Here is a 27,354-nt window from a genome sequence, read left to right as displayed (position 1 = left end):
TCAGCTCGTAATGTTAGCATTATTATATCAATAACGTTAGTATTATGAGTATACTGCATAAGCATTTGTTTGTGGATACATATTTATAATGGCAGTTGAACTGACTGAAAATATTTACGTTTCCATCAATTTAAGGTAATTGTGATTTTACTTAAGGACAAAATGAATTTGTTCTTGGTAAATCTCACAAAGTTAATAGAAAGTCACAAATTTACATTTAATCATCAACTTATGCCTTTTGGTGGGCCACACAGAATTCTGGTGTGCTCTGTTCATTCGTTCTGGTAGCAGTTCTCAAACTGTGGCCCTGAGACCAGCAGCACTGGCATGATCTGCCATCATCTTGTTAGAAATGCGCATTCTTGGACCCCCATTCCAGAAATACTGAATCAAAAACTCTGGAGATAGAGCATAGCAAAAGCTTGAGAACCACTGTTTTGGAAAAATTTAGCTCCAAACAAGTTATTTTTGAGAACAAAACTGTGTGTGTGTGTGTGTGTGTGTGCACACGTGCACATGTGCATATGCACACACATGTACACAAACAAAAGGATTGTTTGTGAGCTAAAAATATCTCACATCATACCTTCTTATGATACATTATGGAACCACCATGTAGACAAGCCACAAGAACAGAATGAGCAAATTTTAGGGCTGCATGTGTATGTTATGCAGGAATACGAATAAATCTATACTGTCGCGCCTCTTTTTATATGACACTGTATTGATTTTGTCACAGCTATTTCCTGGTTCATTACCTAAGCATGCCTTTCTTTATAACATTAAGGGATTTAAGACTTAAATATCTGAAAACTTCTTTTTAAATTGAACATCCTCAATTATTGAGGACACTGTCCCTGAAACTTTAATTGACAAGTTTATTGTCAATTGTAACAATTGTAACAATTATTGTCAATTGTAACAAAATGTGTCATTTTAAAGTGTCACTCTCAAGATTTAGGTTCTGGGTAAAATGGAGAAAGCACATTCTTCTCTGCTGTCCACCTGAATACAGGTGTAAAACCTGGACGGAGTGTGTGGAGCAGTTATTTGAGGACTCTGAAAAGTAAACAATAAATAGAAAATTGAGGAGGAGGACCCAAATTCAAAGTGCCATTGAACTGGTGTGAGTTTACCATTGTGTTTTCCCTGTCATATGGCCCCAGAGGCAGGCACAGCTGTAGAAATGCGTGACACAATCCCAGCTTTCTGATTGAGAGCTTCAAAAGAGGAATCCCAGGAAACCAGAAAGCACTAGGGAGATTGTGGAAAGAGAAGAGCTCATGAAAGCAACCTCACAAAGTTATTTACTAACTCTGAGATTCCAAGATTTGCACATGAATGAATCTCATCCTAGTCAGTGTATATAAGACTTTGAAAAATGAATAGGCTTTCACCCAGGTCTCAGACTTGCCACTGGGTGGTACACTCATGGCACAGATCTGAATAGCAATGGGCTTACTTACATTGGGACCACACTACATAGAAAGCAAGTAGGAACTTAGAGCTTGAAAATAATCAGGTTGATTGCCTACTGAAACAAAAATATCAATATTCTTCATAAGTCTTTTTTTTTAAGATTTATTTATTTGAGAGAGAGAGACAGAGCAAGAGAGAGAGCGAGAGAGAGCATGGGAGAGAAGAGGGTCAGAGGGAGAAGCAGACTCCCCACAGAGCTGGGAACCTGATGTGGAACTTGATCCCAGGACTCCAGGATCATGACCCGAGCCGAAGGCAGCCACCCAACCAACTGAGCCACCCAGGCGCCCCAATATTCTTCATAAGTCTTAGATAAGATCCAGAGTCTCATGAAATAAGTTAGTAAGTCACAATTTCCAGACTCCAATCAAAATTACTTGGCATATGAAGAACCAGGTTAATTCAACTCATATGCAAAAGGGCAATTAATAAACATCAATGCCAAGATGACATGTAAGTTCAAATTATCTGATAAAATTTAAAGCAGTTATTATAAAAATGCTTCAATAAGCAATGACAAATTCTTTTAAAGCAAAGAGAAGAAAGTCTGAACAGAAATACAGAAAATATAAAGAAGGACCTAATGGAAATTTTAGCACTAAAAATACAACAACTGAAATAAAAAACTCACTGGGTGGGCTCAATAGCATAATGGAGATGACAAGGTAGAGTCTGATGCAAAGACTTATCAGTAGAAATTATGCAAATTAAACAACACAGAGAAACTAAGATTGAAAAAATTAACAGATACTCAGTTATCAGTGGGAAAATAATAAAAGGCCTAATATTCATGTCAGTTCAGTCCCAGAAGAAGAGAAAGGGAGTGATTTTTTTAAAAAAATTGAAGAGATAATACCTGAAAATTTCCCAAATTTGGTAATACATTAACCTAAAGATTCAAGAATCTCAGTGAACCCCAATGGGACAAACTCAAAGAAATCCATGCCTTGACACATCATAATCAAACTGTTAAAAACTAAAAACAAAGAAAAAATCTTGAAAGGAGCCAGAGAAAAATGGCATATTATCTACAGGAGAATAAAGATTCTAATGACTGCAGATTTCTCATCAGAAACCATGGACACCAGTGGGAGGTGGCAAAATAGTTTTCAAGTACTAAAAGGAGAGAATTGTCAACCCAGAATTCTATATCTAGAGAAAATATCCTGTAGGAATTAAGGTGAAATAAACATTCTTAGATGAAGGAAAACTAAGATAATTTATTGCTAAAGAAGTTTTTCAGAAGGAAGGGAAATGATATTAGAAGGAAACCTGGAACATCAAGGAAGGAGAGAAATACAATAGAAATGGTAAATATCTGGGTTTTTCTCCTCTCAAGTTCTTAAAAACTGATGGTTGAAAAGGAAAAATTATAGCATTGTCTGATAGGGTTTTCAATGTGGGTAGATGTAATACAACATCAGGGAGGGGGGTATAAAAGGACCAATATGGTGGTAAGGTTTCTACCTGAAACATTCTACTTGAAATGGTAAAGTATTGAGTCTAAGTAGATTATGTAAAGTTAGGTGTATACATTATAATCCTTAGAGCATCCACTAAAAACTTATACAAAAAGATATAATAAAAAACACAATAAATTAAGATGAAATAGTCAAAAATAGTTCAAGTAATCCAAAAGAAAAAAAAAGGATAGACCTAAATCTAAACATATCAATAATTACATTAAATGTAAATGGTCTACATATATCAATCAAAAAATAGAGATTACCAGAATGGATTAAAAACTCATGCTTCCCACTAGGTGCTTTCTATAAGAAACACACTTCACATATGGTTGTATAGGTAGCTTAAAAGTAAAAAGATATGCCAAGTATAAATAATAAATAAGAAAAGTAAAATAATAAATGAAAAAGGATATGCCACAAAAACATGAATTAAAATATCACTTCCGTTTGCTGTTCCTGGGAAAATATCTGCCATTCAAGAACCCTGACATAACAATAGGAAGTAAACTCATTCAGTTACTTCAGTGAGATTGTTTTGAGTGATGATCAGCTCTGCTTAAGCTGCTTTTTTAATTTTTAGGCAGACTAAATACAAGCTTAATTCAGAACCAGTTAAGCTTTCTTCTGCCATTTCAAAGGAAGCTTCACACTTTCACAAATGTTTTCGTGTAGTGACAAGCACCACAAAGTGCAAAGATTGATTTTAACTCTAAGGCAGAATCAGTCTGAATATTCACATATAATCTTTTAAATGAGAGAAACACATAGTCCCCAAGATCACACGAGGCCCTAAGTGTTTATTAAATATCATAAATACATCAGATTTGCACATGTGCTCACAAATAGACATGCATACACAGGCGGGTCACAGCTCCTTGGAAAGCCACCCATGTTCTCTTCCTCAGCTATGTTATGTAACACATATGGTTCCTGTCAGTAGCACTCATTCAGAGAGATAAAAATCCTGTGACAGCTAAGTTCAGCCTCTCTCCAGTGGCCCTTTCCTTTGATTTCCAAGATATCAAGTGACTATTCACTAAACCCTATAATTGCCAACCTTAGCTGGTCCCACCTCTGAAAGAAGAGGAAAGAAATGGTCCATTTAAAAAATCTTTTCTCAGTACATTGCATAGTTAACCTACCTTGATTCTTTCTAGTAGTAGCTTTCTTTGCTAATTTTTTTTAAAGAAAGACAAGGCATTGAAAGATATATGTGTTGATTAATTGTCCATAAAAATTCAAAAAATAATTTAGGGACATAATTTTTGTTGTTAATATACAGTATTAAACATATTTGATAGCATAGTAATAAATGATAGTCACGGGCATGGGGGAGTTTCTTTCTTGAAAACTTTTACCGATATGAAGATAGCATTGTTTTCTTCAAACCTGGCTTGAATTCAGTTTGACACATTGTTCTTTCTCTTTTTTGTTCTTCCTGTCCTTAACTTTTCTTCTGCAATGTGAAAATACAAGGCAGATGTCTTCATCTCACTGGAATGCTTTTAACCTTAATGAAGAGTTGTAATAAATCAGTACTTTCAACCTGCTTTCTATCATCAACACATACATACTTTTTGAGATATTAGTCTCTACAGAGATTATTAGAAATAATTAGGACAAGTTAGAACTTACGATTATTAGTTTGTTAATGGGTATATAGTTGCTGTTTGTTTACTGTATTCTTTATTTTTTGTTTCAATTTTAATTTTATTTAAATTCTAGTTGTTAACATATAGTGTAATGTTGATTTCAGGAGTAGAATTAGTGATTCATCGCTTATATACAACACCCAGTGCTCATCACAACAGGTGCCCTCCTTAATGCCAATCACCCATTTACTATATTTAATTTGCAGAAAATTATCTTGTTTGTGCATCTAGGCACTGTAGTTATTGGACAAGATCTTTCTTTAAAAAGCCATCAATGATTCATTTTTATGCTAGAATAAGTGTGGAATATGTATGCATATTTACATGCACACAGATACACTCACGTAAAAAGGACTATTAAAGTGTAATTGGGTGATTTTTAAAACTTACCTGTGTAGATCATACCAATTTACAAACAAACTAGGAAATGAAGAACTTTTTTCCCTTGAAGATTTTCCTGATTAATATTATAAAAGTAGAATTTACCTTTTCCTGACAAGGTATTCTATTATTTCACATTTTGTATTTTTTATTTACTCAGGATTCAAAGATGTCAGTTTCTTCAATAAACAAAGTTCAACCCTCTGAACTCCTCTTATTAATACATAGAAGAAAAATAACCTGCAAAACTGCAGTCCCAAAAGAGGGAGGTGGTAAAAATAGCCTCATAAAAATGTAACGTCTTGGTGACCTATTTTAAATGGATGAAATTTGGTGATAGCAAAACAAATCACTACTTTCCAAGATCACGTCAATTAAGATGCAGCTGGGATTAATGCTAACAATGGCTGGATCTGAAGATGTGATGGATTTGAGTAAGCTTTGCAGTATACTAAGATAAATTTTTCTGATGGTGACATCCATAAGAAAATTTTATAAGGCAGACTAACTATGTATCTTGATTCTCAAATGTTTAAAAAAGCTGTTCTTACTTCCAATGAATCAAACCTACTCATTCACCTTTCAAGAGGCCATAAAGTTTCTTGCATGAGACTCTAGATCAGAAATTATGAGATTTAAAAAAAAAAGAAAGAAATTATGAGATTTAAGTTATGGCCCTCCTTCGTGGAAGAGGAGAGGTAGGCCACCCCAATTCCATGGCATCCTTCTGCCACATGGGTGACCTCCCACGTGGGTGAATAGGTTATAAAAGCCTTTTACATATTTGAGTCCGTGGAGCGATGGAGTCCAAAGACTCAGTTTCCCATGTCAGCTCTGCCACTTGGGTGACATAAAGAAAATCACCCGCCTCTCCAAACTTCCATTTTCCCATTTTTAAAATGGGGCTGAAGGTATTCCTAGGACATGTGTGCAATTGCTTGTGATCAGCAAAGTGATATTCAGCCTGCTAAGCAGGCTGTGCTGGGTATTGTAAATGCTGTTGGTGGCTTGATCTTTATTGACCTGTCTGACCTTTAGCATTCGAAACCTGCTCTTTCCCTTTACAACTTCCTTTCCAACACAACACACATTTTTCTGATCACAATTCCAGGCAAAGTTGGATGGGATCTCAAAACTAGTCTCAAAGCTGATCGGTTTGAGAAACAGAGGCTCAGAGAGGAAGCCAGAATCCCTCAAGGAATCATGATTTGAATTTAGGTCTTCATACCACTGGTGTAATTCTCTTCTCTTTTATTCACTGATTCATTCGTTCTGTAAACATTTACTGAGCACCTGTTATGGGCTAGGCACAAGGCTACTCTAATCTCTCTCTCAAAATGAAGTCTGTATTAGAAAGTATTAGACCATCTTTCAGTGCTGGCGTCTATGGCAGAGTTAAGATTCTGGTCGTAACTTAATCATAATTTAAATCACAGTGATACTGGTACTTTTCTATGATTGTTATTGTTGTCACTGTTATTATTGCTAAGGAAGCCTTCCTTTAAGTGGGCGCTGAGAAAGAGGCCCAAGGTAGAGCTCAGATAAAAGCAGGCCTGTTCTGGGTGAAGCAAGAGTACCCCTACCCCAGAACTTGCGAGGCACCTTAGCCAAACTCCTAGAGTTTCAGTGGTACCAGAGTCTGAGAACCATGGCTTTTCTTTCCCAAGAAAGGGCTTGACCTAGAGGTTTCATCTCTAGATAGAATCCACAAGAATTTACTATTATCGCAAGGAATCAGAGAAGCTTAAATCAGCCAAAAAAAGTTAAAACTGCTTTCTTTCCAACATTGTACGTACATCCTTGAGATACAGGGAATAAGAAATTTATATTTCCTTGTTTGGGAAAATGCTTCCTTTAGGTATTGGTATGTTACTTTGGCTCTGACTGGCTACCGTTCTGTGAAATACACAGTCCTGTTAGGACTATTCTGACTCCAAATGAGTGAGGGTGTTCATCGGCCTGGTTATTGTCTGTAATAATTTTCCAGTGATATTAACAAACTCATCATCAGTGTATTTTTATAGCTCCAGAGTCTTCTTTTCTCCCAGGAGCATGGGTGGGGGGATTGATACTTTGATAAAGTTCTTCATCACTAGAAATTCACTGTTCAGTGAAGACTACTGAATTAGGAACATACATGGGCTAATTATGGTGACCAAGTCAAAATACAAAAAAATACGTATTGATAAATCTTCTTATGGAATCTGAAACAGCTGTATTTGTTTAGGTTAAGAAGATTCTGGTAGATGACATGCAATAAATTGATTATTTTGAATTGAGGGGTTTTGGCAAAGGATGACATGTAGGACACAGTAAAATGTAGTGACATCAGTTTCTTTTATAAAGAATGGATGTAATAGAAGAAAACCTTCCTTTGAAAATAATTGAGTTTGGAATGTCTATCAAGCCAATCCACTTTTTTGCACATTTTCATGCAATCCATAAGTCAAATGGCTTTCAGTTGTCTCCAGGATTAACGCATGACAACTCTGGTTTCCACATGCCTTGGACTAAGCCCATTTCTGTCAACTACCCTGGAGGCATTTGGCCAACATTAATTTTTTATTTGGGTTATGAAACATAGTTTTGCTACAACTGTCCCTGTTTGCTAGATTATTATTATTATTAAAGCTCCAGTTTCTTCTTTGTGGCCAGTGAACCACATCAACTGATCTAATCCTCAGGATTGTTCACCCTACATTATTTCTTGTGCCTGTTCACGAGAAGAAAAGAAAGGAAAACAGCACATCTGCTCGATGGGTCTCCTCAAGGAAATGATGTAGAATTAAAGCACGTTGCCCTGTAGTTTACTGCAGGGACGTAACTAGATAATGAAGGGCTGGTGCCAGAAAACAATGCTGTTCTTATCCAAAATAGACATCTTATTTGAAGAAGTGATTTTGCTTTGTTTTAGTATATTTGAGATAGAACCCTATTAGTTTATGTTCCCTCTTTTATTCGTACGTGATATATGTGGGAAAGAAAAATGATTGATCATTCCAAGTGCTTTCTAAAAATAAAAAGCTGGGATTTCATTTTTCAAATCTCTGCTTAAAGATGAAGTAGTCCCTTAAGAGTTGAGGGCAGATACCATTCTTCCAGGAGTCCAGCCCAATTTCTAAGGATTTTCTCTGTGGTTTTAAGGACAGAGTCATTCTAGCTCAAGAGGATAAGCCATTCTTGACCACAGATGAGAAGCAGATTCTTGTCAAAGGGGAGCCCCAGGCCACCATGCAAAGGACACAGTGAGTAGGGGCAGTTCTAGGAAACACCTCAACAGGATTTTTTATGTTAGGTTCCTTTCCCATAATCTATAATGTAGTGTTCCAAATGCCCCTTACTACAGAAAATGAATAATAAAAAAAAAAAGAGCACACCTCCCCACCTGCCATGATAAGTCTGTCACAAGGAAAACACTATATCTTAAAGAATCAGGTTGAGGATAGTGTGTTTACTTCCTTCCTCACCCTGCCCCCCCTACCGTTTCTCTCTCCCTTACGACAACCTCACCAAAGTGCAACAGAGCAAAACAGAAAGCCTGAGGTAGAAATGGAAATGAATGGAAAGGTGACTGACCAAGCTCCTTAGCTCATCCACTGTCCACTGGACACACAGATAAAGAGGGGCCCTGCTTTCCAGGTATAAAAATAAGAGCTCACCAAAAATATTTTTAAAACATCAGAAATACCATACAGCGTGAATGTAAACTGGTGCCTTCCTGGAGGAGTAACTGCACGGTTCATTTTGCAAACACTTGGTGTCGGCATGCCTGGTTCTAGATATTTCTCCGAAGGACAACAATCATGAATGCATACCCAGAGTTAACTACAGATGTGTTCATCGCAGCGTCATTTACAGTGGTGCCAAACTGGAAACAACTTCAATTTCCAGCATAATGGTTTCGTTAAGAAATAATATAATCATCATTAAATGATGCCATCAAAGAATATTTAATAAGATGAAAAGATTTTGTGAATATTGATAAGTGACAAGAACAGATAACATTAAAAATTGTGTGTGTGTGTATAAAATAAAGGTTGGCTGGGGCGCCTGGGTGGCACAGCGGTTAAGCGTCTGCCTTCGGCTCAGGGCGTGATCCTGGTGTTATGGGATCGAGCCCCACATCAGGCTCCTCCGCTATGAGCCTGCTTCTTCCTCTCCCACTCCCCCTGCTTGTGTTCCCTCTCTCGCTGGCTGTCTCTATCTCTGTCGAATAAATAAATTTAAAAAAATCTTTAAAAAAATAAAATAAAATAAAGGTTGGAAGGCTGTATACCAAAATGTTAACAGTGTGTATCTCTGTATTGTGATATTTGGGGTTATCCATCTATTTCTGGATGTTCTACAACAAATATGAATTACTTTGATAACAAGAAAATATTTTTTAAAATATTGGAAAAAGAGAAGTGCCCCCCCTCAAAGAGATGAAATGGCTTTGTAGAAATTGACCGAATGATTAATTGTTGAGAAATCTGCATTGTACCTTCACATTTTGAATGCAATCCAAAATAAAAAATGATTTCTTTGTAGAAAGGCTTAATTGTTTCTTTAGGAAAACTGTCTTCAACGTGTAGCAGCCTATACATTCCCATGTTTTACTTTTATTCTTTTTTTCCCCAAAGTTCAGATTTATAGTACTTGCTGTTGCTTTTAATGTCGTAGTCGCTCCTAATTTCTGCAGCGCAGTGAAATTCCACCAGTCTCCGCTCCACAATTTGCCCTCAGCAACAAGCAGTCTGGGAGACATAAAACCAAGAGATTTTCTAAGGGCAGGTAGCAGACACTTTTACTAAATATGAAATACCAAAGCCACCCCAAGCCAGAGGGTATTTACTAAAAAGGTTGCAAGTAAGCGGCAGATAATTTTAAGCTACTCAGACGAGGCAACTTTTGAAGTTGGTTGTGAGCCCCTTCAGTCAAAGAGGGCTTTGAAAAGAGTCACGACCCATCCTCCACGTAGAACCACAACTGTCCATCCGGAAGAGATGTGAATTTGACCTTTGAATAAACACCATGAGATAAAAAAGAATAATACAGGATTGTATTTTGTCTGGCCGAAACCTGACAGGCATTGTAAAAAGATGGTTAGAGGCGCAGGCAATGGAGCCTCCGTCCACTAGCTGGTGAGCTTGTGGGAGTTTTAACCTCTCCCTGCCTTGATTTCCTCAACTGTTAAAGGGATGATAAAATGCACTAATCTTGAAGGGTTAAAATAAAAGTTAAATAGAACAGTGTTTGTACTTTGCATATATGTGACAAATGGAAAATAATCTATAAATGTTAAGTCTTTTATTTTTTAATTTTTAAATTATTTTATTATTTTCATTTAGTTCAGTGCCATATACAATAAAGGGAGTCATCTTCTTCTGACTTTGAAAGAAAAGAACTTCTTTGGAAATGTTGAGAAAACAGAGGCATATTCCAAAATCTATTTCAGATTCGGAAATCTAGACCCAACCGATTTTTGGCTACAACCCATAGCTTCCACTCGTAATTGCAATTCATAGTTTCCCAACTGCTCTTTGCTTCAAGTTACATTCCTATGTAGCTCTCTATTCTGAAATGCATATGTGTGATACAAACAACTGACTGCCTCTTCAGAGTGGGATAATGTGGGGCAGTCATGAGTAGTGCTTAAGAAAAACGGCCCTTTAAAACAAAAAAGGGTCTGTGTGTTCCCCTAGTGTTTGAACACTGACAATTAGCCGTGATTTCTCCACTTCCTGTTAATTTCACTGTGGTCACAGGGATGAACATATCATTAACTATTCTGAAAATAACTTTTATGCTGCAGAGAAATCCTACTTCATCTTAATCACTATGCCCACCTCTGCCATTACTTCGTCAAATCACCATCACCTAAAGGAACGATTAACACCTTACGATGTCCAGCGTTCTGCTCCACTGAGCACAGTGTAGGTTGCTACCAATTTTTGCGTGCCGACTAAACCACTCCAATGTTAACCATCCCTGCTGAGACTCAAAAACTAGTGATCTTTTACATTACGCTCACCACTCATATTTAAACATGGAAGTCCATGTCATGACCATTAGACTCCAAATACTATCATGAACATATAATAGCAAAGAGAATCATCAATGGGCCAGATAACACGATAAATGGGTTGTATTTTTGAACACAAAAAAAGTAAAAGACGGGGCACCTGCGTGGCTCAGTCAGTTGAGCGTCTGACTCTTGATTTTGGCTCAGGTCACAATCTCAGGGTGATGAGATCGAGCCCCACATTGGGCTCATGCTGGGCATGGAACCTGCTTAAGATTCTCTCTTTCCCTCTCTTCTGCCTCCCCCTGACTCACAAATGCTCTCTCCTTCTCTAAGAAAATAAAAATCGAAAGTAAAAGACAATTTACCCCAAACACTCGCCTCTGCAAATTTACCACTAGCCTCTGCAAAACATTAATGGGACCATCAATCCATTTACTAATTGTCCAAGTATCACAGACACTTAGGCACATAAGGTGCATTGAAATAATTCCAATTTTCTTCATTGAAAAAAGGCTCCCATTACACACTTTATTAAGAAAACACCTCCACAGCAATGGCTCTGAAGAAATGGTACCAGTTTTAAAAAAGCAATTAATATATGTTTGGACTATAATTTAAGAAGGAGACCTGTCTAGTCAATATAGCATAAAACAAGTAATGCTAAAACGAAAACACTGGCCACAGGAATGCAGAGCGTTACCTGCTACTGTTGTCAAATCCTAATCGTGGAACAGAGGTGAAGGATCTCCTTTGCTCCAAGGATCGAGGTCTGAGAGGTTCAAAGAAAAAGAAGTTCTTAAAATTAGGCTCCACGAGAGCAACGGGGAGGGGGTGTCTCTGTTTTCTTTTGTGCTGTGTCCCACAATGGTACATTGTAGGCATTCAATACTTGTTGAATAGATGGATGAATGAGGAAAAAATGGAAGATGATATCATAAATGCCCTGTATGTTACCAACAGTGTGTGCTTGCATGTGCATTATTCTAACAATTTCTGGTGAACGCTGGTGCCCTGAGTAAGCAAACTTGGTAAGCAAAGCTCTTTGCAGCATAGTATCCCAACAATTCTTCGGGCCAAGCAGCATCGCTTAGCAACAGAAAGTGGAGGAACCACATATTGCCTGGCTTTGTTTCTTCTGGTACTTAGGACATCTTGGGCACTCCCTAGGAATTACACAAAAAGTAAAATCCTGATGCCTAAGTTAGCAACGAGTTCATGTAAACAGGAATAAATATTTATTGTTTAAATAAATCACAAAAGTGGACCAAGGCCTTGAGAAGGTTAAAGTTTCAGTGTAAATGGGAACCGTCCAAATAAGTCTACATTCTTAAGTGTACTTGCCCAAGATCTTTTGTGAAACGGACACTAGGGAATCTTAGCATCAAAAGGGAATGGAAGGATTCAGTATAGTATCACCATAAAGCCCAAGCATTTGGGGCACTTTCTTGAAAAATTTGACAAGACCATCTCTATTTACATATATATACATATACATATATATATATGTAAATGTTAGCCATAACCCATAAATCTTATCATTGCTCTGGTATATTCTTGCTGGCTCTGTTACTTCCTGGTGTTTAAAAAGAGTATGACTATGAACAAGAGTTGGAGATATGGTTTCGTATGTTCTTTTTGGCTTTGGGTCATTATTTGATACATAATCAAAAACGGGAGTTCGGTCTTATTACTAGATTGCAGGCACTGTAAGAGAACCAAATGAAAGCACCAGATTTTCAGAATTTGGATTATAATGAAATATAATTTTGTTCCAGGCAAGGTTTGGGTTTTATTTTTGTTTGGTTTTGTTTGTTTGGGTCTATAGTACTTCTACCATATAAAATATTTTTAAAAATATGATTTTATAGAAAGTCTCCATTGAAATAGTTTGCCAACCATCACTGGAATCAACGTTTAATATTTTGAAGTTACTCTGTTTCAGTTCTTTGATACAATGATTTTCAAGCACCTGCTTCATGCCTCATACTATGCCAGGTCCTGTTAGAGATGCGAAAGAAATGCATTCAATAGCCCTTGGCTTCTGAAAGCCTCCATCAGATGAAGTTGTAAAACCGAGAGCCAAGTGCTGAAATGCGTACTGAGCTGTGCATGCCACGGAAAATCGGGCAGACGAAGGGTGTATGGAGGACAAAGCAGATATTGGTAAGGGAGGTGGAGCTGAGAATAGGCTGAGTGAGGAGACCGGGGGTGGGGGGTATTCTGGGCATCGAGCTGCGGGTGCAAAAATGTGCCAGTAGGAAAATCAGACAAAATAAAATGGAGTATAGTTTTCTTTTTAGGAAAATCAAAATGATATAATAGCTATTCTTTATTGAATATTTATTAAGGGCCAGGCCGACATGACTTTATCATTTAATTTAAGCCTAAAACAATGAGGTAAGGTACTATTATTATCCCCATTTTCCAGATGAGGAACCTGAATTTAGGAGTGCAGGTAACTGCCACACGGCTCGTAGGCAGCACAAGCGGAAGGGAACCCAGGCAATGCAGCTCCCAAACCACATTTGATACATGACAGTGATCCATGGAGTTCTCCATGCGGTAGTACCGGGAAGCAAGCTAGGCTTCGCCTAATGTTAGTGATACAAGCTTCACTGGAGGGAAACTATCTAGAGCTTGGAAACATAATTTCCCAGACTCTGTAATACCCTAGGTCCCGAGGACCATCTTTAAATGGATTCCTCATTCTACAAAACGTGCGCGCGCTCACAAACGATGCAGCGGCGGTATCTCTTTGATCAGAGAATCTGCTGTTATCACGCAGTTCAGGAAAGGCATCCAAATTCCACGCAAGAAGTCAGCCAAAGAAGTCGAGCCCTGGGCCAGTCACTTAACCTTTCTTGATCTCAGTTTCCTCATCCTAAATGAGGGGTAAGGACTTGGTGATCTCTAGGGTCTGTTTTGAAATCCTGCAAGTATTTTATAAATGTCACTAACAATTTCAGACAAACATTAGAATTCCAGAAATGGAAATGTCAACTGAATAATGAGGAGCAGACGCCATGTGGAAATTCTGTCATGATCATTCTTGAAAAATAAGCCTTCTTTGTTTCATTAGTGACACAGGAAGGCAAGTACCCCAAAGACTTCCTTTAACAACTTGAAAGTCTTTCTAAAAAGACAAATGCAAAAGAACTGGGGTGTATTTATGAAAAATGGGAAATGGGGATTTAATATCAATTTTTTTGGTCATAAAAACACCATAGCCTCATGCCTCAATTAATCTAAATATTCAAGAGAATGAAATACGCTTTACTCAAGTAAGCTTGAGGCCAACAGTATCATTAACTAATTGATCTCTTGCTCAGGCAAGTGATGAATCAACCTAAAATATCTATTTCCTGACTATTTATGTTTAAACACCACCATTTCCTAAGGTGAAACTTGCAAATGAAGCACTTCCTCATTCAACAGGAACATTCTGAAAACAAGCCCTTGAAGAGCTCTCGGTGAATTCCCAAGCACATCATATAATGATTTTCGTTTCCTCAGCCCCAGCGTTTTCATGTCCTGCGATAAAAGTGAGAAGAGGTGAAAGGTTCATGTGTTTTCATTTATCCTTTTTTCATTTACTCTTCAGAATATCGTCATGATTTTCTCTTTGTTCATGACTGTTCTTACAAAGTGAGTACGTGTCTTTTTGCACTGTGTATTTTTTCGGATAGCTTTTTAAATTTTTTATGCATAAAGCTATAATTTACAAACAGTAAAACGCACAAATCTTAAGTATACAGCCCAATGATTTTTTTTCCATATTACGTATCAAGTTAACCACTGCCCAGATTAGGATATAAAACATTTTCATCACCCAGAGAGTTCCCTTGTGCACCTTCCTAGTCAATAAGCCTCATCCCACTGAAGCAGCCAGCATTCGGATTTCCATTGCCATAGACTACTTTTGCCTGTCCTTGAAATTCATGGTTACGGACTCTTTTGTGTCTGACTGCTTTCACTTACTGTAATATTTTTTAGATTCTTCTGTGTCTGGGTATCAGTAGTTCATTCTTTTTATTGTTCAGTGCAGGGATATAGGACAGTCTGTTTATCCATTCACCTGTTGATGGGCGTTTGGGCTGTCACCAGGGCTACAGGGTAACAGTCACTAGGGCTATTGTGAATAATGCTGTGATGAATATCCTTGTACAAGTCTTCTTGTGGACATACGCACTTGCTTCTTTTGCATGTAGCCCCAGAAGTGGAATTGATTTGCCATGGGGTAGGCACGTGATTAACTTGCTCTGTATTTTGTGAACACGATTGGAGAGTTGCCACATTAAACATCTATTGTGTGGGTATATAGAGCTGAGATCTGTAGGTAGGAAAAAAGGGGAATTTCTGGGCACACTCATAGTAATCTCCCAGATCCAGCATTTGGACAGTTACTAAGTAGCCGATCCAGCAGTTTTTCAGCAGTTTCCTGTTCACACAGGGAGAGTAAACACTCCTCTTACATCCTTCATGGATGCGGGGGAGATCCCGCCCCTCTACCATCAGGGAGATTGTTCTCTGGAGACCAGGTGATGTTTCAAACCTCAGATTTTCTAAGAGGAAATGTGTCACAAAGCAAACCCTAGTATGTGAGAATCCTGTGCAGGGCCAGTCTGACATCTCATTTGACCACTCAGGCTTCCACAGAATTTGATAACCCCTTATATCTGAGACTTCCCTGTGTCCCTGAACCAAGCAGTAGACTTCGGCCTCAGGAAGTCTCAGTCACTTTAAAACCCATCTTCCTCGGTTCAGATAATCAGCTTTCCTCTGATTTATAGTGGCTGACCTGCAGGTGTTGAAAAGGTGGTCTTCATTGAGCCAGAGAGCAGTAGTCCCAGGAAGTAGATCTCCACAGCTACTTTACCCTCCCTGTCACCCGCCATCACAGCCAGCGCGCTCCTCACTCCCTCCAGCTGTGAATCTGTAACGTGCTTCGGGTCATATTTGTGTCATTGGTAGCAAACTCTTCTAATTCTGCCCTCAAGTCGAAAGAAGAAAAATGCCCACAGGGATCAAGGAGAGTGTCTCCTTACACAAATCTTTTTTCTGATAAGAGGTGACCCATAGCCAGAACCAGAGATTTATATATGCATTTTGACATAAATCTGCATCTGTAATTATGAGTCATAACGATCTTTATAGGCTGCACTAAATTGGTGAAGAAGAGTTACTGTTATTGACAAAGCATTGACCTGAACATTAGCGGAGGAAGAGCTAATTATTTTTTCTTCCTGAGGAGTGAGACTTCTTTTCTAGTTGTGAATCACTTTGAACCCAGGCCTTTGTTAAGTATCTTTTCACATCTGAAAATAAACATAACTGAGCCTCCCATAGTCATCCTATATCTTTACATAATTATATGAAAATTTCAAAACACATTCGGGAAGCCTTTTGATCATTTCCAAGACAGTGATCGGGGCATGGGAGGTGGCTGAAGAGGCCAGTCTATATTTTGTGAAAGCAAGTTATCTGTGAGATGTGCTCCCATGTCTCAAAGACCAAAGCCTATTTTTAGCTGGACATGCTGGGATTCAAGTGTGGCTCCACCATTAGCGGTAATAGAGCTCCGGGCGAGGGCTGCTGTGCAGTCAGCCCAGAAAATGTACTCTTTGGAGTGGTGGAAGGTTAAAAGCGAGCTTTAAATCACAGCCTTATCATACTTGCATGTTATTGGCAAGTCTGCCTAAAAATAGAATCTCATTACTTTAATTCTACAGTATTCTTAGGTGAGCCAACCTTTATTATTAATAACAGCCTTTCACATTTATATAGCACTGTCTGCTTAAGAGAACTTCACAAATTATACACATAAAACTTTCCTACCTTAATGTAACAAGCGATGGGTTAAGAGAGCAGGAGCTGGGTGGTAAGTAGTGGCTCCCACTCTCTATCCAGACAGGAGGACGGAAGAAATGTCACCAGGTGGCCCTAAACAAAGCCACTCTTTGAAGTTGAGCCATTTTAATTCTTTGAAAGTATGTTGTGTTTTACGTAGGTGATTTGCAAGGCCCTGGGGACATTCACAGCAACCTCAGGAATAACAGGCTGCTTCTGTCATACATTTTGTGTCTATCTATTCAGGTCTTCGCTGCATTTTGGAAACAATAAGGGCAACAGAAATGCACACACCACTTCCCCGGCTAGCCCCAACCAGCCAGGTGCTTCTGAAGTGCCCTCTCTTTGGGTTCCCATTTCCAGCTTGGGAACGTGAACCCAGCTATTTAGGATGGAAGGAAGATGGAACATTATCATCTACCTTTAAGCTTATACCAATTCCTTACCAAATTGCCTAGAATAGTTCGTAGAGTAAGTAGCCATGTTTTCTGGGTAAATGCTGCGTGAATGTGTAAAGAATGCCTTTTGGGCATGGCATAATGTTGCAGGCAAGATTCTAGTTCAACGGTGTAGCTTAATAATTGTGTGTGTGTGTGTGTGTGTGTGTGTGTGTGTGTGTGTGTGTGTGTTTAAGAGAGAGAGACAGAGCTGTGTGGTGGCGATAGGTATTCAGAGCCTGCAGTTCAGTGGGACAAACAGGAATGGGATAATAATCTCTATACAGTTAGTGCATTTTACTGAAAGCACATGTCATCTAAAGAAGCTGTCAAGACAACACTTCCGCAATAACGGCCAGAGAAACGCCTTCTCTGAGTCAAACACTGAATGGGCTCGAAAATACTGAGTAAGACGTAGTCTCTACCCTGCAGCAGCTTGAAGTCCAGTGGGGAAACAATATGTGAAAGGGAATTTCTTTTTCTTTTTTAAGATTTATTTATTTACTTGAGAGAGAGAGCATGAGTGGGGGTAGGGCAGAGGGAGAGAATCTCCAAGCTGACTCCCTGCTGAGTGGGAAGCCCGAAGCAGGGCTTAATCCCCTGACCCAAGAGATCATGACCTGAGCCAAAACCAAGAGTCCAGCGCTCAACTGACTGAGCTACCCAGGCGCCCCTAGGGTATTTCAATTGGTGGCAAAGCGCTTGGATAAGAACAGAGTACACAGGCATTTCTAGGAGCCCATAGGAGAGGAGCATGACCAGATCTTGGGTGGTCAGGGAGTGCTTCCTGGAAGAGATGGCATTTAAGGTAGCCAAGCAAGGAAGGAAGGGAGGAAGAGAAAGTCTCTAAAGGACGAGGAATCAGTAAGTACAGAGTCCTCAAGGCAAAGGGAGCTACGCAATCCTAGCCCTGAAAATGGGTGAGACCAGGGTGCAGCTCATGAGGAGCAAAGAGTGGCCACTGGAGGGAGGAGGAGAATACCGACAGGCTGTGCGTGCCCCACTACGGAGCCTGGGCTTTATCCTGAGAGCAACGGGAATTCACGAAGTAGAATTTTAATGGGATAAGACTGTTTCCATTTTGAAATATAGCAGGTAAGATATTTCAGCTCAGTCTGCTTCATATTTGTACTTCTGAAGCTGGCCTGCAGTCTCTTTTTCTCCCTTAATTTCTCTTTTCTTATCTCCATACAGACTGTCCCATGATACCTACATCTCAGCGTGGAGTCAAAGTTAGCACACTGGATCTTCCTGTGAACTCAGAAGTAAAATCAATGGAAAGACCCCCCAAGACAGTGGTTGATACCCAGATACGTTCAATACTCCCAGCTGCTTTTGTGACACAAGTCTCAGAGGTAAATCCTACAAAATGTCACCGAGTCTTATGCTCTTTAGATGGACTAGGGCATGGGGAGAGGGACAAAAGAGAATTGCACAGAAAAAGGGCATTTCTCTCACGTTGACCATGATAAATATGCTTGTTCAGGAAAGAAAAGGTGAACTAGAAAGCTCAGGAGTCTGATCTGGACAGGAATGTATATGTGTTTGTGCTTCACAGATGGAGAAATGCTTCATGAAAGGCCAGCCCATCGGCACTGTTACTCCTATCATGGTGCCTGACAATGTTTGCAGAGGGCTGGCTTTCCATTCTGCAAAACTTCAAGGGGACTTGCTGACCCAAAAGGTCAAGATCATGGTGTCATAAGCACCCCCAAAAGCTTCTGGAGAGGGAACAGTTCAACTGCCTTTCTTCTTCCTCCTTTTCTTCTTTGTTTAACCCATAGGTGATCCCCCCCCCCTGCTGCGCCACTTCCAATGCCCCACATGACTCTTGGAGAAAATACTGTGGTTATAGGTTATTAGTCTGGATTAAAAAAATTAAGTTGATTATTATGGACTGTCCCTTCCCTTTGGAAATTTTGCTTTTAGATGTTAGTAATGTTCTCTCACCTGTAAAATGGGGACTTGGGGAGGATTTGATGAGACAATCCATGTAAAGAGCTAAGCATGGACTGGCTTATAGAAGACCTTAATCAATGTTGGCTCTTCTTGTCTTCTCGTGGTTCCTATGAGTTAGCCTGGTTTTCATATAGTTCTTCATAACAACCTACGGGTCCTGTGTCCAACGTGGCAATTCTTCCTTGTCTTCCAACTTCCAAGGATTCTTGGGAGTATGGGTAACGTATTTCATTATTGTATCCTCCAGTAGGCACTTACACCATTCAGTATAGTGCTCTTTTAGCAAATAGTTTTGAGTGGGAGAGTTTCTGTATGAGAGAAGAACTCCAGCTTATTCTGGAGTTTGGTAAGACTCTATTTCCACAATGTGTCCTCAATTGGAAAGAAATTTGGAAACATATATATCAAGATCCATAAAAATGCTCAATTTTTTAATCCAGTCACTCTCTTTTATTTCTGGGAACCTTTTCTGAGGAAATCATCCAGAATGTAAGAAAAATACAATTATAAATATATTAACCACAGTATGATTTTAAGTATCTTAAAACGACAGCAACCTAAATATCTACCAATACGGTTGTGGTTTAATTCATATTGGCATATCGAATCAAGGGTATATTAGCAGCTCAATTCTGAGGGCCCACTGGGAATTTTCAGAAAGATTCTGCAATGGTATTCAGTTTGAAAGAACAAACTTAAGAGACTCTTTCTAATACAGCCCTCTCGTGAAAGGGGGTTATTTTCAGGTGCCCAGGTGGCTCAGTGGGTTAAGCATCTGACTCTTGGTTTGGGCTCAGATCATGATCTCAGGGTCATGAGATCAAGCCCTGCCTCAGGCTCTGTGCTCAGTGTGGAGTCTGTGATTCTGTCCCTCTCCCAGTACCCCTCCCCCCATTCTCGCACGCGCTTGTGCGTGCTGGCGATCTCTCTAAAACAAACAAATAAATCTTTAAAAAAAGAAAGAAAGAAGAAGAAAAGGTGTTATTTTCAAAATGGCCAGCCGATTTTGCTCTTCAAACATGAGCATAATGGGTGGATGGCACTTTGACCGTAACTACCAAACCCCAGTAGCACAGGAACAACAGCCTCACGCTTCCTGGTAAATGATTCGTGTAAGCACGGTTTACTGAGGCTACAGGCTCTGCTCTTAGTCCATTTACATGCGTGATTTCATCTTATCTTCACGAAAATCCAATGAGGTATTATTATCCCATTTTACAGATAAAGAAACTAAGTTCCAGGGGCGCCTGGGTGGCACAGCGGTTAAGCGTCTGCCTTCGGCTCAGGGCGTGATCCCGGCGTTGTGGGATCGAGCCCCACATCAGGCTCCTCCGCTATGAGCCTGCTTCTTCCTCTCCCACTCCCCCTGCTTGTGTTCCCTCTCTCGATGGCTGTCTCTATCTCTGTCGAATGAATAAATAAATAAAATCTTAAAAAAAAAAAAGAAACTAAGTTCCAAAGCAGTGCAACTCATCTGTCTGAATTGAAAGCCAGTCATGAAATTGTCCTGCAAATTAGGTGGCATTGTGTGTATGAAGCCATAGTAACCTCTCAGTACATAGCAGCGGTTGGTTTTATAAACCACGGCGCAACATTGCTTCTAGCAGTGTTAAATAATCCAGTTTTTTAAAATAAAAAGTAACTTTCGGTCTGAAACAGAAAGCATGAATGCCATGTGCACAAGTTCCAGAAGCATAATTTGGCCAGTACCTTTAGCAAGCAGAGCCTTTTAGTAATTAAAACTCCTATTCCGTCTGTCCCTTTAGTGCCAGGTCCTTGCCAAGCTGGAGGTAAGGGTAGGCAATGCTGTTGGTCAGCGGGGTTCTTCACTGTTGGTCACGGGAGAGCCTTCTGCAGTGATGGACAACCAGGTCCACTTCTTCTTGGGGAATCATGCTAAGACACTGCAGAAACAGGGAGAAAGGGAGGGAGATGGTGGAGAATATAGAAGAGCGTAAGTAAATGTGCTGTGAGAGAGGATTCGCAGTGAATGAATTCGTCAGCACAGATGTATGAACTGTCATTTGATAAAATTAAATGAGGCAAACATTTAATGGTGTTAGGTTGCAGCAATCCAATTAAATGATTGATTTTCTTAGAGAAGAGCGTTCTTAAAAACAGTCTTTTCACACGGCATATGAACTATCCCTCAATGAACACGTTCACTTTTTGTTACATTCAGAACTGATTTTTAAAAAGCATGCAGAGCCAAGTCCTCTTCCTGTACCTCACATCCCATTCCTGCTCGCAGATCACCCCGGCTGCCCATCGGGCATGCAAATAGCCCACCAGCTATGTCAGAGCCAGAGTGGGGGTACAGACGAGGCCCTTGCAAGGTTTTGGAAGCACTCCCGCTGAACCCGTCTGCAGCGGGGAACAAGCCCAGGCTCATTTCTAGAGGAAAACCCAGGGTGAGAAAGCTCTTGCTTTGTTTCTGACCATCGTAAAGGCTTTACTCTATTAAATGGAGTCTAGGTGTTCCCCGCTTTTTTCAAAAGTCCGCATTATGCCACTTTGCTTTTATGAAACACCTAATTAGTGCCTGCTTTCGCTAACTGAAAGAAATCTAAAGAGGATTTGCACTTTTTTGAAAAAAAGCCAAAAGCAAAAATAGCGTTTTGCAGCGAGCCGTTGTAGCGGCAACACGGGCTCTGAGGCAGCAAGAGTGGCCCCGCCAGGCTCCTTCCTCGGACCACACTCGGCATCTCAGCAGCAAGCCCCGGGAGCTCTGAACTGTGTGCGAGAGCATCTGTGCTTTATCTCCATTTATGTTGTGCATCCGTTAGCAAGGTGTGTCCTCAGGTACCAGAAAAGCCTAAGAGAGATTATTTTGGGGGGCTGGGAACGCTCAACAATTTTTCCATATTAATTAATGGTAATTGCTTCTTTGCTTTATTTATATTGCTTTGGCTGATGCGAGATTTCATAGGAATGCTCTCCCTTCAGACAGCTGCGAAACCTATACGTGCTTCTGCCTTTTTGCCCCATTTTTCTACTTCTACAAGTTCCAGGACAGACTTCCCTTACCTGAACTTGAAATAAGCATGATTTTGCCTCTCCACTCCATTTCTGCTGTTTGTTCTGGGCTGTTTTTCTGAAGTGAGAATAATGGAAAAAAAAAAAGAGAGAGAAAGAGAGAGAGAGAAATATCATTCAAGCTTTTTTTTTTTTTTTTTTAAATGCTAGGGCTTACTTAAAAGAGGTGTTTATAAAACAGGTAAAGTTCAGCTTGTTGGCCTCTCTGGCGTAGAAGGTGAAAACTATGGAAGAAGGCCAACACTCTCACTGAAGCCTGAGAAAAACTGCATCTCCACCAGGAATCTGGGAGAAATCCGTGGGATGGAAGGAAGGCACAAAACCGCATAACATCGCAGAAGCCTTGCTCTGAGCGGCTTGATGAGCTGTTTGTGTCTCTTCATGGATTTTTTTTTTTTTTTAAGAAAAATGAGATGAGACACTTTTAATTTTTCCCTCCTCTGTAGTCTTGGAGGTTGTTTAATCTCAAGTGAACTCAATTCACATTTTCCTGGCAGTGTTAGCTATCAGCTCAAACCATTTTACTCATTGCATCATACTGCCAGTCAGCAAGCAGGGACCTAATTAGCTCTTTGCTTTAATGGCAATAGTTAAATTTACATTATTAATTTAAATATTACAGACTCTGTGGACTTGAGCGCATAGCTGACATAAAGATGTAAAATGAATAATAAGGTGCTGAAAAACACCAGAGTCATTATTCCCATCATGTTCAAACTTTGAGCTATAATGATATCAATTAAAACTCTAATCCTGGCAAAGAAAAAAAAACCCAAAACCCCACAAAAAACAAAAACCAAGCTTTGCTGGTTCTCTTTTGTTATAAAAGCCACAGTTATATTTAAATGCTGGGCCAGAGTATTCAAGTTATACTTTGCAAAATACAACGGTCGCATCTGTCAAGAGGCGTAATTAGAGTTCTGATGATAGTTTTTGCTTTTTAAAAACACCCGAACAGTAAAAATACCGTGAGTTCGTCAGGTCCTGCTGTACATCCCTGGCTCTTCCTAGGTCCTCAAGCATGGCAATCACTCTGCGGTGTCAAAACCTGTTTGGGTTGCAAGACAGATGGGACCTTCAGAATGAAATGTACCTATGACTGTTTGCTACTATATATATAAAATGTCTCATTTAGTCTCATCTGTGATTTTCCAAGAGGAAAATGTTTCCAGGAGCAATTTATCTCAGTCCTCCAGGTTTGTATCACTGAATGACCATCTGAAAAGCGGGACAGGATCTTTTCTTAAAGGGAAACTGCCTGTGTTGGGGATGCTTTTCCATGCAGTGGTTGAACAGTATTGCATAACACTAAAAGGAACGAGATGCACCGGATGAAATAACTGAAAATGAGGAACTTCAACGTTCTCAGTTCGCGTATGAACCCTTTCGTTTGAGTTCCTAAAATGTTTCATACTGTATTGGGGGGAACAAAACAACGGGTAGAAAAAACAGACAAAAAACGTTTTTCGTTTTAGTGCCAGATTGAGCTTTTTAGCCTCCTTGCTATCTAACCAGCCCTTTAGGGAGTAAACCAGTTTCATGGTTCTTTGACGGGAGCTCCCTCCCCGGCCAAAGCCGCCCTCTCCTTGAACAGGGCTGCGAACCCAGCTGCAAAACCTCAGTCCCCTGACTCCAATCCCTCTTTTATGGCTATTATTATTATTTTACCTCTGATTGAAGATCCTAATTTCCCCTTTCAAATAGGTTCCTTGTGGCCAGGCTCTGTGTCTGATTATGCCTAGCGTTTGGGAGGAGACACATGATGTTGACTGAATGAGCTAGAAATGAGCGAGCTAGAAAGCAATGATGTCATGCCTCACCCACCCAGTTTTAAAGTCGCTTTTCCTTTGGATACATAAAATGCATTATTTTAATTTTAAAAGATAACCATGGTTTCATTGTTTATTTGGATCAGAAGATCTGGTTCAAACTCTCTTTGATCTGCTCATCAATGGAGTGGCCACAGCCTAGTCATGGGTTGTATCCAAGGTTCAGCTTCTTTGGCAGCAAAATGGGGATAATAGCCACCTCCTGGCTAGGGTGACGTCAATGAGAAGCCTGCAGTATTTTTGGTAAAACTAAATCACAAAGGGGGCGGTCTAAATAACAAGGCATATAACACTCCTTTGTGAACTGAAAATTGCAAGTAAGAGTATAAGGGATTATGACTGCTGGTAAATGCAACTGAACTCTGCTTCATTCAACACAACACGGCAGCAAGGGGTAAGGACTCAGTCTTCAAAGAGGACGGACTGTATTAGAGGAGCATCTACTAATTTTAAAAAATGAGTTAGCAATCAGTAGTGTCTGTGGGTGGTAGTTTAGGGTAGTGGTTAAAGACACAGACTCTGGAGTTAGAATACTTGGGTTCAAAGTTTAGAATGCTGATAGTGTCCGCCGTCAGCATCCTTGTGAGGATATTTACATAGAGTCGTCAGCATAGTCCTTGGCCTGCCGTGAGCCTTCAGTAAATGTTAGCTATTATCAAAGAATCAAACTGTATAGAATTCAAAACTAGTCATCTGTATGTATAGATAGGCTTCATATTGCTTTTTAAGTAATTGTATGCATTTTCATCTTTCCAAAAAATAAGAGCTATTCTTGAAAGGACTGGTACAAGCTGCCCACAGAGGTCCTAACTCCATGTCCTCTGAATAAATGGACGAATGAATGAGGGTCAGTATCTGGAATCGGAGCTTCAAAATGAATGGACAGGATGTGTCAACAGGAGCCAGAAAAGTGTCTCGGTTCACTGGTTCCGTGCTAGATAGGTGAGCCAGTGTCTACTGGACCGTCCAAACCACTGAAGTTGCCATCTTGAGCCAAACAGAAACTTGCGTAACACATCCGACGAGTCCGATCCAATAATCACAGTAAGAGCAAGCATTTAGTGATGGTTTCCAGTGTACCAAGTGCTGTGCCGGGAGCCTTGCATGCATTATCGTATTTCATCTTACCGTGGCCCCCTAGCTTGCTACGATTCTTACTTTCATTTTAGAGAGGCTCACAGAGGTGAAATTAATTTGACCAAAGTCAAACAGTGAACCATGGTGGCACTAGGACTTGAACTCAGATCACTGGGCTGACATTATATAATGTTGTCTCTGTGGAAGTGCTTAGGGAGAGGGAACCTCAAGATTTTGGAACTCCTGAGACCAGGCCGTAGGTGCTCAAATTTTGAGATGCTCAAATTTTGAGACTTACCTGGAAGTAAGTCTCCACTAAAGTGATTCTCTCCTGGTTGTTAACTCAAGGGCCCTGTTCTGAGCCAAAGTCAACTCCAAATCCTGTGAAACAAGCCTCCACAGAATCGAAAAGGTGACACAGCCTGGAGGGGCCAAAGGTCCCCCTCTTTCCTCTCGTCCTCATCATCTGCCAGCTGCTGTACTTCCTATGTGTTAAAACTCATGGGGCAGAGAATGCTTAGCAAATTAATAGAAGAAAAAACCTGACTTTCCTAGCTCATAAAAGGTTGATACCTTCCAGCCATGCTACTGAACAGAATGGGATTTATGCTGTAACTTTCTTCCCAGATGGGAAAGTGCTTTACAAATAATGGAACTAATGCAATTTATTCCTAGTGAGTAAATTTGTCACCGTGGATGTTGTATTAACTCTCTAAGGCCAATTCAATTGGGGATTCAATAAATAAGCTCTTTCAGTTACCACACGGTGCCCCACCGGTTAGAAAGAGTCCTAGATAAATAGCAACTTGATCCTTTGCCACCTTGAATTCTTTCATCCTCGAAACATGTTTTTGAGAAATGCGGAAAGGATTGATGCCTCCATTTTCCTGCTGGAGAAGCTGAGGAGCACGTGGCGATAAGGAATGAATCAGGAGATCTCCAATCTCGTTCAATTCTGTGACCATTTCGAGTCCTCATTTCATGAATATCTTCTAGGCTTCTTCCTGGGTCATGTTTTTAAAAGTGATCGGTAAAACCGTGCTCAAAAAACGCTTCTCTGACTCAGACGCAGTGGCTGCCGCCCCCTCAGGTGAATTTAAAACTAGCTCCTTTGGTATTGTGCTCTCATGAGCCTCTGTTTTATTCTCGCCCTTGGCCATTCTGAAGGCTTTCATTCTTTGTAGGGGCACTGCTCCGTGCGTTATGTACTGGATGCTTCCTTCATACTCAGCTGAAGGTCATTGTTTATGGAGCCAAAGTTGGCACCGAGAATGGAAACAACTGGGAAAAGGATGTGTACTTGAATTCACGCTGTGTTATTTATGCCCATGGGCCATGGCACGTAGCACGGATAAGGAGTTTCTATTTATTTATTTATTTATTTTAGTGAACTCAGGTCGTCCTTTATGAAACGAATAAGTATAGCATGGAATTGGATTTGGGGAAAGAAAGAGACTTGTATGAAAGAGCAACGCCTGTGCCCACGCTGCTGTGCGATCCTCTGCACAGGATTCCTTTGGAAAGTGCAACTTCAGCACCTGGCTTTCCCAGACTGTTCAGATGGGTGAGATGTTGACTGCTGGGAAAGAAAAACAAACCCGGCCCGGAGGGGAAGCCATTCCTTATAACTCAATGGATAATAATTCTGTAGTTGTGCCATTCAGAAGTCCGCGTAATGCTCCTTAATTCCCGTGTATCCTACGTAGGATTTAAAACGTCTTGAGGGATTTGCTGGAAGCGTTGTTTTATTTGTTTTAGGCAAGTGTTGTTTCACGTTGGTTTAAATAAGGAAGATGGAGTAGAACTGATAGGGGTTTTTTTCCACCTAAATAAATAAGGAGGTCCATTTTAACGTGAGCACGAATTTGGCACCGTGTTTCCTTGATTAGTAGTTAGTATTGTTACTATTCACTGAGGGTTTTATTCTCATGATGTCACCGTGGGTAGCTTGGTATTTCTGGGCTTTTCCGGATTCTTTCCTGTGAGTAATTTGCCTTCTTTGGATATTTGATAGATGGCATTGTATGAAAAAAAATATTAAAATACTCCAACGAACAATGTACGTGCCCATTGTGAGTTCTACATGAAAGCGATCTAGGAGCGTGCTGGGAATATAGAGGTTTGGGTCATTTGCTTTTTCCAGCTTGCCTTTTTCTATTTTGCAAAACATGCTGAATGTACTGT

This window comes from Ursus americanus, chromosome 1 (assembly GCF_024610735.1).
Source record: "Ursus americanus isolate L20-20 chromosome 1, mUrsAme1.1.p, whole genome shotgun sequence".
Lineage (NCBI taxonomy): Eukaryota > Metazoa > Chordata > Mammalia > Carnivora > Ursidae > Ursus > Ursus americanus.
Note: the sequence above shows the minus strand (reverse complement) of the source record.